This window comes from Malaclemys terrapin, chromosome 16 (genome assembly GCF_027887155.1).
Source record: "Malaclemys terrapin pileata isolate rMalTer1 chromosome 16, rMalTer1.hap1, whole genome shotgun sequence".
Lineage (NCBI taxonomy): Eukaryota > Metazoa > Chordata > Testudines > Emydidae > Malaclemys > Malaclemys terrapin.
The window spans coordinates 6,115,461-6,126,851 of record NC_071520.1 but is presented as its reverse complement, the minus strand read 5'-3'; positions in this window follow the sequence as shown (position 1 = coordinate 6,126,851).

The window sequence follows — 11,391 nt, the reverse complement described above, 5'->3', positions numbered from 1 at the left end:
GTTCCTGCACGCCATCTACCCTGCGTGCCTCGCTGCCCAGCAGAGAGGGGAGGACACATTGGAGCCACACTGCTCGAAGGCGGCTGTGGCGGAGAGGATTGTGGTGAGTGAGACACGGCGCCCGGCAGCTGGAGGGTGGATAGAGACATGGGAGGGGCAGGGGTCTCCCCGGGCCGAGGGTTGGGGGATGGCTGGTGCTGGAGGGCAGCTGAGGGCAGGGATTGCTGGGGCTGAAGATTGGGGAGAGGAGACGGGAGAACTAGTGGGCAGGAATCGGAGGAGTGGGAGGCAGCTGGGGGGATCCTGCTGGCTGTGTAATCTCCTCCTTGGGGAGTGTCCGTGAGGCCCGAATCTCACACGCTCCTTTGTCTCCTTTGCATCTCACAGGAGATCATTGAGGAGCTTCCTCCTAACTCTCCACCCGACGCCGTCCTGGCCAACTCTCTCGTTGCTGTGGCCAACCTCAGGTACCGAGACCCTCCTGCCCGGTTCCCCTAACCCCGGTGCTGCTCAGGCCCGTGGCTGGGAGTCACTGCCCCTCCCACTCCCAGCTCACCTCCCAAGGGGGACTCCTCTGGCAGAGGTGGCAGGAAGGTTCACTCCCTCTCCTGGCTGCTCTGTTCTTTTCACTCCAGTCACATTGCAATGGCTTTGGGGAGAGGCTGACTCCCAGGATCAGATACAGGAGGGGCAGCAGGGTCCAGGGAACAGGCGCCATTCCTGCCCTGCCACTGTCGGTCTGGGAAACCTCGGCCTTATCATTCCCTCGCTCGGTGCATCAGTTTCCATTCTCGCCAGCCTCTGCCTATTTCCCTGCAGTGTCACGTCCGTGTTGGTGCCAGTCCCACCCCCGCACTGCACAGTCTAATACCAGCTCCTCTCTCTTGCCAGCACCATGACACCTGCCCTGGAGCCGGAGCTGGAGACCCACCTCCTCCGAGCCACGCTGCACGCCGTGTTCACCCTGGGCACACAGACAGACACCAACCAAGTCCAGGTAGATCAGCCAGCTGTTATCCTGCCCGAATCCTTGCTAATTGCCTGCAGTGGGATGTGAATGAGAGAGGCCAGGATATGTGTTTGGGGGTCTCACCAGTGCTTCCCAGAGACTCCTCTTCCCATCCTGTGGCAGGTGTAGCCCCAGTTTCCCTAACTCTGACCCATGGCTCTCCCTTGCTTTGCAGGATCTGCATAGGGTCATACCAGACCTCCTGGACGCCATGCTGGGGAACCTGCTGGAAAAGACCCCAGACACGGACAAGCTCCACTACATCTTGGAGGTGAGCCCGATGAGGGGGTGGGGGCAATTTTACCTTAACTCTTAGATCCATTTTCCAGTCTGTCCTCCTAGCTGGGCCCCCAGTGGCCGTCCTTGGTCAGGGCAGTCAGTGCAATGCAGGGTCAGGCCCTTCCTCCTTGAAGGACAGAGGAAGGAGCTGGGACTTCAAGCCAGAGCTCTGCCTGGTTGTGTCGAGCACTAACCACAGGGCCCCCGGCTGGCTTGGGGAGTGAGAGTCTGAACCCCTCCTGGGAGATCCAGAAGATGGTCCTCAGAGAAGAGCCACAGCCTCATTCCTAGAGAAACAGGAGGGCCCCAGAGAATAAGCCCTTGTCTCTGACGGGCCCCGAGATTCCTGGGGGGATTGTGCTCACACTCAATCCCTTCACCCAGCCAAGGACTTGAGAGCCAGGGAGGGGGGAGGGGTCTGTCTCCTTCCTGGGGAGCTGTTCAGGAATCAGCAGTTCAGGGAGGATGGGACCAGCCCCGACACTGAGCATTGTCCCAATCTAGAGAGACAATGACAAGTTGTGACCTGCAGGATACAAGCATTGTCCTGGGGGCAAGAATCCCCTTTTAAAGCTCTGCAGTCAATGAATCAGATATTCCACCCCCACCGCATGCAATGTCTCAGCCCCCTTGGGATGGGGGGGGGGCATTAGCACTACACATGCACCCCCTGGTCAATCCTGAGCTGCCTCCTTTCCCCACAGCACATTAACTACTGGACGGTGTCCAGGGTGCCACGAGAGAGAGCCAGGGCCATCAGGAGCAGCGCGGCCCTGCTCACGTCCGTCATCTCCCTCCCTGACTTTGACGTAAGTGGCCTCTGAGCCCAGCTTCCTGATTCCAGGCGTAGGGGGGCCGGCTCCAACGGGCTGGAGGATCTGCTGCTGCAGGGGCTGTGGGCTAGGAGTGATCCTCTTGGGGAGGCAGAGTCAGAGCAGAGAATGAGCCTGGCTTGAGTCAAGTTCTTCTTGTCCTGGTTAAGTGGCGACTCTCGCTTGTAAGGGGAGCAGGCTCCAGGTTCTTGCCTTCTTGTCATCCTGGAGCAGCTGGGGAAGCAAATCCTCCTGGAGGGCCCTGCCCACATCTCTGTCCTCCGGGCTCCCTTGCGGGCAGAGATAACTAAGGATTCAGCTCTAGCTCCTATCCTCTAGCATCTCCTGCAGAGGGGCTGAGGGGAAGGAGAGTCCTGGCCCAGGCAGGGACTGGGAGCTGACAGGAAAATGCTGATGGAGTCCCCTCTCCCTCTCCCTTCCATTAGAACTCAGCCGAATTCCCCAGGATGGGCCACCACGTGGCCCAGCTGGCTCTGTCCATCAGTGACCCAGACGAGGACATCAGCCGGCAGGCCAGGGAGGGGGTTTACCGGCTCTACCAGCTCCTGCTGCGCCAGAGGGGTAAGGAACCCGGCTAGACGAGTGAGACTGGGACCCCAGCCAATTTCTCTCCGAGTGACCCCGGCTGGCGGATCAGTCTCTCTCTCTCTCTTTCTGTGTTCTCCATCACCCCCGCAGTTCCGTTGGGCTCTGCCCACCGTGCAGCCACCAATGGGATTGGAAGGACACAAGCCCTGCAACCAGAATGACCAATGTGTATGTGTCTCTCTCTTTCCCAGAGCTGACCATCCGTGAGGTCGAAGACCTTTGGTGCTGGGACTGGCACCAGGACAGCCGGCTCCTCGGCTATAAGAACACCGCCAGGGTGGGGGAGGTAAGGACACTCTGCCAGGGCATGGCACAGCTCTGCAGGCAGGTGGCTGCCTCCTGGAGCCACGCGACGGAGTTGCCGTTCTAGGCCAGGATTTGGAGCCTGGTTGGGGGCAATCTGCTGAAGCCTCACATCTGGTTGGTTTCAGGTTTTTGGCAAATTCTTCTGCGAGGGGCAGAGAAGATTCTTCCTGCAGACAGCAGTGCTGGCCGTGCACGACCCCCTGCTGCGTGTCAGCCAGGCTGGGCTGCTCCTCACTTACTCCCTCCTGGGGCAAACCGAGCAGCTGATGGGGAGCAAGGTGAGCAGCTGCATTAGACTCAGGAGATTGGGGCGGGGCCCAGGCCTCATTCCCATCCTCTGGCCATTCGCCGGCCTGGCAGCAAGGCGACTGGTGGGGAATGAGAGTGAGAGCAGGTGCTCCTGGGAAGGGAGATGAATTCACCTCCATGAGCAGGAGGGAGGAGGTTGTCCCCGGAGCAGTTCCAGCCCAGCTCGTTAGCAAGGCTAATGAATGACAAGCATTGCCTCAGCACGGACTTCTGTTCTTGGGAAGGGCAGCAGAGTCCTCTACGTGCCCTCTGCGAGCCTCTCCTGTCACCCGCGCCACCACCCAGAGTTGTTCCCGTCACTGGCAGCCTGGGAGGCCAAGGACTGAGGGGTGATGGCGACTGACCGGGCAGGTCTGAGGCACATGGGCGGGGGAAGCTCGTCCTGCTGCCGGCAGGGCTGGACTCGCTCTAGAGAGAACGGGAGGATTCACTCAGCAGGGGCTGCTGATCTGCCCCATTCACCAGGGCTGCCATCCTGCGGCTTCAGCCTCAGTGGCTGGGATGACTTGGGGAAGGGTCTCAAGCTCCCCACATCCCACTTCACTGCTGCCAGAATCCCTCCCCCCCCCCACTAGAGCCCCCTCCCTGCCCAACCTGGGTGGGGGTGGAGGAGAGGGGTCAGAGAACTTGAGCTGTGGATTGGAGGTGGAACAGCTGTCAGGGGCACTGGGTGGGAGGTGGCAGGAGCTCCCCCTACAAGGAGGTTGTTGGCACTGGAGGTCCGTTGAAAGGAAAACAAGACTCCATTCTGGGGGTCAGGAGGGGGACTCCATCCCTCAGAGGTGCGCGGGTGCTGGGTGGAATTGCTGCTGGTCCCAGGGGCCCTTAATTCCCCCTGATTCCACGGGGGCATCTGAGTCTCTGACAGGTCCTCGTTCCCTTGCAGCACGAGGTCGTCACGGCCAAAATAATGAACGAACTTCACATCATCCGGCACTTGCGCCAAGTGCCGGAGGCGCTGCAGGAATTCTGCCTCCAAGGCCACCAGCAACTCCTGCTCCCTCTAAACGGGGAGTGTAGTGAGACTGAGTGGCCTCCCTCCGAGCAGGAGAGCGAGGGCCCCTCTACACGCCCCTTGGAGGGCAGAGCCTATATCGCCCCACCCCCCTTGCCTGTTGGCTGGCCACCGGGGCCTCTGGTAGACTCTGTTTCAACTGAGTGGCCTCCCTCCGAGCAGGAGAGCGAGGGCCCCTCTACACGCCCCTTGGATGGCAGAGCCTATATCGCCCCACCCCCCTCGCCTGTTGGCTGGCCACCAGGGCCTCTGGTAGACTCTGTTGCAACTGAGCGGCCTCCCTCCGAGCGGGAGAGCGAGGGCCCCCCTACACGCCCCTTGGAGGGCGGAGCCTATATCGCCCCGTCCTCCTCGCCATAAGGACCGGGGCGTGGGGTCGGAAATATAAAAGGCCGGCCCTTCACCACAGTTGGGGGACAGCCTGCAACAGAGGAGGACACTTGGCCTGTTCTCCAGAGGCCCCTAACCCTAACCCCAGACATGGACGAGGACTGGCCCCGAGTACCCGCTGCGGTTTACCCCAAGGAGCCGGAAGAGGCCTGGAGGCCGCAGGTACCAAACCCCAGGGAGGCAGGAAGTAGCCCAGGGGCAGCCCGGGAGCTGCTGGCTGCAGAGCCCGGCGCGGCTCAGTCCTGCGGCTGGATCCCCGCCGACGCAGGGGCAACCAATCCTGCCCCTGCCAGCGCCTTGGGCTGGGACGCGGGGGAGGAGGGTGGGACCGCGTCCCCCTGCCACCCCACCCCGGGTGGCTGATCCCCTACACGGTGCAAGGAGGCTCTAGCCCAGGACAGGAACTGTTTGTTGGCTGGCCACCGGGGCCCCGCCCAGAATAGAGCCAGCCCTGTCAAGTCTGTCTGTTTGCTGGCTGCCAGGGTTCCACCCAGGCCAGGGCCCGCCCTTGAAGTCTGGTTGTTTGTGGGGTGCTTGGGCCCCGCCCAGGCCTGAGCCACCCCCGATACAATGTGTTGAGGGGCTGACCACTTGAGCGACCTCAGCCCAGCAGCGCCGGCTCTACCATTTTTGCTGCCCCAAGCAAAAAAAAAAAATACAACAACGCTCGGACTGCCAAAGTGAGCAAAAAGAAAACCAAAAAAACCCCAACCACTTGGACTGCCACCACCCGAACTGCCAAAGCAGAAAAAAACCCAACAACAACGCTCGTACTGCCGCCGCCCGAACTGCTGAAGTACAAAAAACAAAAAAGTCGCCCGGCCTGTGCTGCCCCAAGAATGGACGGAATGCCGCCCCAGGCATGTGCTTCCTCCGCTGGTGCCTGGAGCCGGCCCCGCAGCCCAGGCCACAGCCTGGTTGCGACAGCTGATCACTGAGGTGGGGCAGCTGCTCCACCCCCATGCAAGAGGGCGCTAGAGTAGGCCAGAGCGGCTGCAGAGGCTGGCAGCCAATCAGAGAAGGGCCAACTGAGAGCCAATCAGGGCCGAGATTAGAGCCATCCAATCAGGGCTAAGCTAGACCCTATATAAAGGCTGCCCAGGCAAGCAGCAGGCAGTATCCCCCAAACCTTGATGGGAGAAGGTCTGTCCGCAGAGCAGGAGACCAGCATCTCCAAAAGAGCAGTGCTGGGCAGGCTCAAGGAAGCATACTATAGCTCCGGCCCAAGACCTGCCCCACTGCTGGCCCTGATAGAAAGGGCCCAGAGGGGAAGTGGCCCAGGGACAGTTGGACAAGGGGAGAGCAACTAGAGGATCCCTGGGTTTGGACCCAGGATAGTTGGTGGGCCTGGGTCCCCCCGTTCCCTCTTGTACTGCAGCTGGCCATGCGATGGCTGAGTCAAACTGCAACCGGCCCTTGAGACAAGGGGCTAGACTTTGGGGGTTTTGGTTGGCCACTGAGGCAGGTGCAAGGACTGTTGCTAACCTACTTCCCCCTCTTCCCGCCGGAAGGAGATGAGGATGGATTAGGGGGCACTGCTGGAGGGAAGTGGCCTGAAAAAGGACACCATCAAGCGGACTAGGCAGATTGTGCCACATGGAGAGACCAAAATAGTGGAGAAAAGAGACTTCTATTGGAGGGCCTGGGTGGCTCGGCTTGCCGAACAGCAGAGGGAGTTGTTCTGGCTGCTGTGGAGGTCGGCACCCAGACCAAACAAGAGATCCGGCACCGAGGGCGAGAGGCCAGGAACGCTGAACTGCTTCACCTGTAGGTGACAGGGACACTAAAGGAGGGAGTGTCCCTCCTGGGAGGGGGCAGAGAGGCCCCACCCAGAAAAGGCATCCCCTGTGAGAGTAACAGGGGGGCCCCCAGCTTGTTGGGTCTGTGGGGAGCCAGGGCACCTGAAGAGAGAGTGCCCCTACAGGACTCCCAAGGCCCGGGCAAGCCCAGAAGGAAGGGCTAGGGCCCAAACAAGCAGGAGTAGGGATGTGTAGGGGGAAGACCCAGAAAGTGCTTCCACTACCACCAACGGGGACATTTAAAGAGGCACCGCCCCCTGAGGCAGAAAGGGGGAGTGTCCGAGACGAGGGCTCGGTCAGAGACCAGCCACAGAGAAGAGGTGGTGAAGACGGAGGCCCCTAGAGAGAAAGGGGCTGGGGCAGAGAGGCCCCACCGAAATGAGGGAACCCACATAGGAGCCAGGAGGGCCCATGTGGGAACCCAAAGAGAAGTAGGAACCCACGTAGGACCAGGGCGTTCTGCAGGGGGAACCCAGACCCTACAGGTGGGAAGCAGCTGGCTCCAGACTTTGGAGGGCCTGCGAGAGGAAAGGGACGCCCTGCAGGCCCCACTACGAAGGAAGCTGGGGCGATAGGGACCCCTTTCCTCCCCTCCCCCGTGAGCATTTTTTAAGGGGGAGGGTTTGTGGTGGGGACGGCTGCCCCACCCCCATGTGAGAGGGAACTAGAGTAGGCCAGAATGGCCGTGCAAGCCGTCAGCCAATCAGGGAAGGGCCTACTGAGAGCCAATCAGGGCCGAGATTAGAGCCAGCCAATCAGGGCTAGGCTAGGCCCTATATAATGGCTGCCCAGTAGAGCAGCAGGTAGTCTGTCCCAGAATTTCATGGGGGAAGGTCTGTCTTCAGAGCAGGAGACCAGCATCTCGGGCTGGGCAGTACTGTATCTGGCCATCCGGTGGCCGAGACAAATTGTAACCGGCCCTTGAGACAAGGGGCTAGACTTTGGGGGTTGCAGTCGGCCTCCGAGGCAGGTGCAAGGACTGTTGCTAACCCCTGCCCCTGGAATGGGGTGAGGATGGACTAGTGGGTACTGCTGGAGGGGCAGTGGCCTGAAGGGCAGTGTCAAGCAGTAAGCAACGCGGCTCCAGATGCCAACGGAGGACAAGAGATGGATGGGACGCTGCCAACAGAGGGCGTTTCCCATCAACTGAGCTAATTCCCAGAGCGACCAGCGGGAGGCGCCATGCTGGTGAGTCCCAACCCCGTCAAAACCGCCCAGCCCTATTGTGGGCCCACTGCTACCCTGCAGACTCTGGTCAGGACCAGACTGGGCCAGCTGGAGTGGCCTCCCTCTGATTGGGAGAGCGAGAAGGGGAAATGGAGCCCTCTGGCACTCACAGAAACTCTCTCCCCTCTCTGTGGAGCAGGGTTCTTCCCTCTGCCCCCCAAATTCCTTCATATGGGGCAGGACCTCTTTCCTTTGCACCCACTCCCCTCGGTCTACCCCCCCTCATTCCCGCTGCGCCCAGGCACAGCTCTTCCTGCCCCATATGGTGCAGAAAAGCCCTTGTGTCAGGGCCACAGCCCCACTGGAGCTCGGAAAGCTCCACTTTTGAGGAGGTGGGGGTGGGGGTGGGACAGAGGCTCAGGGCTAGCTTCACCTTCTGCCCTTTATTCTCCCCTTGGCCCTTCTATGGGGTCTCTGGGTGTGACCGGAATAGGAGCCTCCTTCCAGCTGTCTTCCAGGCCCTGGGATCTGGCACAGCCTCCAGGACGGGCGCTTCCTGTAGCTGAGCCATGTCAGGGAGCAGTGGGGACAGGTCACCTCGTCCCAGCAATGCCGGCTCTCAAAGACGCTTAGATGGAAGACCCCAGTCCCTCATGGAGGTAAGAGCCATTTACTGCTTGGGGCGTGTGGGTCTCTTGGGGGAGAAATGGTATCCCCGATGAATAGCCTGGCTGGGAGCTTTCCCTGTCCCTGGATCCCAGCCCTGGTACAGAGCCCTATTTCTCATCATGATATCCTCCTTTTATTCTCAGAGGCGGTGTCCAGGATCCTGGAGACTGTTTCCTGCTGCAGGAGGTTTGAGCCGGGAGAGATCACTCACTGTCACGCCCCAGGGGTCTCCAACCCGGGTCTGCAGGGTTCATGGGAGCAGCCACTCCAACCCTCCACCTGGAAGCCTGCCGAAAATTGTTTACCTCGGACCCATGAAGTTCAGCCCCAGTTTGAGGCTCCACTACTGAGGTCCTATTGGAGGAGTCCCAGGAAAGCTCCCTGGCTCTGCGTAAGACAGCAGCAGGAACACGAAGCTGACTGAACACCAGGCCTGCTCCCGGTTCTGGACCGTGCGCTGCCTGGTTCTGCTGCCACTCCCCTGGCTTGATTTCCTGGCATCTGAGTTGTGGTGGTGATCGCACGTTTGTCTTTTGCTGCTGATCTTCCAGTCTCCTGACCTGGCTGACTCTCCACTCCTGTCATGTGAGTGTGGACTCTGGCTCTGACCAGTAGGTCTGGCTGCCCTTGACCCAGCCGTGACATGGACTTTGGTACAACTTCTCCAATGCCCCTTTCTGATCTCCAGCAAGATACACAAGTCCCTTGGCTCCCAAAGTCCCAGTTGCCCGCTATTCAAGGGCTGAGGGGTAGTGCTTGTATCGCCCCACCCCAGCTGCTTTTCCTAGGGGAATCTCCCTAGAGCAGAGGAGAAATCTGCTCTTCACTTAGGATCAGTCCCACCCTGGCCTCAGCTCGGCTATTTTGTTAACCTGGGGTCAGGCACCAATTTTGAAGCCCTCAGCGTGGGGGTGGAGGTGGGAGCAGAGGCTGAAGCTCCAGCAGTTTCCACCAAAGAACACCCCCTGTCTTTCTATGGCCTGACTAGGGCTCCCCATCCATCCTGGAGCTGAACACCAGATGGGAGCTGATGGATTGTCCTTGGTGGGCCATCTTGTGTCTGAGAGGGCCAGGAGCAGATGCACCACGCCTGGCCAGGACCGGGCTAAACAGCCTGTAATGCTAGGTGAGTCAAACCAGGGCCACAATACAGACCCCCTGGGCATCCATGGCGACTGAATCTGGGCCCTTCATAACCAAGAGCACAACTCATTCCAACTTGAGTCATGATGCTGGTGACCCCTGCCAGCCCCTCTGAGGGGGGTCAGTATTATCCCTGTTCGCTGCGGCATAGGGATAGAAAGCAACCGGCTGCAAGGTCACACACGACGTCCCTGACAGAGGCAGGAAGGAAGCGTGGGACTGATACCAGTCCAGCTCCAACCACTAGACTCCACCCATTTCCAAAGTCAGAGAACCCAGGAGCCCTGATTCTGACACTAGGCCTTAAATGACAAGACCAACCTCCCTCCCACTCAGGAAGCCATAGAAGGGACCATCTGCTGAGCTCCCCTTGGCAATGCTGCTGTCAGAGACCATTGCTAGTGGGTGCCAAGTGCCTGAGCAGGGAACTGCTTGAGAGCCTCCTAGAGACTCGCAGGTGTTTGACTGTGACCCTCAGGGAGCCGTGGCAAGAGACTCTCCGGCTCTAGCAAAGGGTTTCTGTTCTCCTAGACAGTCAGCCCGTGAGGCCAGTTTGCAGAATGTGGAAGAGCCCTTTGGCGAGGCGTTGGAGGATTCACCATGAAGGTAGCAGCAGCGGCAGTGCCTGGGTCCCCATGGGCCAAGCCTCAACTCCTGCCAATCCAGGCTAATCTCCCGCTGCTCTCAGTGGGGCCTGGCTTTAGCTGCTGGGCCTGTGAGCCTAGCCCAGGGGTCTCAAACTCCAATGACCACGAGGGCTGCATGAGGACTAGTTCATTGGCCCGAGGGCCGCATCACTGACACCCCTCCCCCCTCGCTGCCCGAGTGCCTGCCCCCAGAGGGAGCAGGAGGGGTGTGGCAGGGGCTCAGGGCGGGAGTTGAGGTGCAGGGGGCTCAGGGCAGGGAGTTGGAGGGGTGAGGCAGGGGGTGCAGGGTGCAGTAGGGGGCTCTGCGCAGGGGGTTGGGGTGTGGGGTGCAGTAGGGGTGAGGGGTTCAGACGGGGCTCAGGGTAGAGAGTTAGGGTGCAGAAAGGGTGTGGGATGTGGCTGGAGGCTGAGCGCAGGGAGTTGGGGTGCAGAAGGGGGTTGAGGTGCAGGCAGGGGGCTCAGGGCAGGGGGTTGGCGTGTGGGGTGCAGGCGGGAGTGTGAGGTGTGGCAGAGCGTTGGGGTGCAGCAGGGGGTTGAGGTGCAGGCAGGGGGCTCAGGGCAGGGAGTTGGAGGGGTGAGGTAGGGGATTGGGGTGCAGGCAGGAGGTTCAGGGCAGGGAGTTGGAGGGGTGCAGCAGGGGGTTGGGGTGCAGGCAGGGGGCTCAGGGCAGGGGGTTGGGATGTGGGGTGCAGGAGGGAGTGCGAGGTGTGGCAGGGGGTTGGGGTCCAGGCAGGGGGCTCAGGGCAGGGGGTTGGGGTGCAGGATGGCATTGGGCTGTGGCCTGGAGCCGCTTACCTAGAGAAATAGCCCCGCAGGCTGCGTGTTGGAGACCCCTGGCCTAGGCTGAGCACTCAGGGATTTCCATCAGCCTGCTCAATGGAAAATGCAGCCCCCCGAAGAAGAGTGGAAGTGAAAGAGTAAAGCTGGACCATCCGCTGAGCTGCTGCAATCAAGTGAGCAGAGCCGGGGCGAGAAGAGGGAGAACTCGAAGGTGGCTGGCGGCAGTAGGGAGGAGAAGCAGTTTGGGAGCAAGGAAAGGAGAAATAAATAATTAATGACAAATGCTGCCGGCTCTCTCTTGTGTGCTGAAGGGTTGAAAAGGGGTCTCTTTACTATCAGGCTAAACTTTAAAATAGCTGTGTATGGGGCGGGGGGCCTATAAAGGTAAAAGGTCGCTCTAGGGGCTTGAAGTCCCAGATTCTGGGGCTATTGCCTCCTTCTACTAGCTGATCTCAAC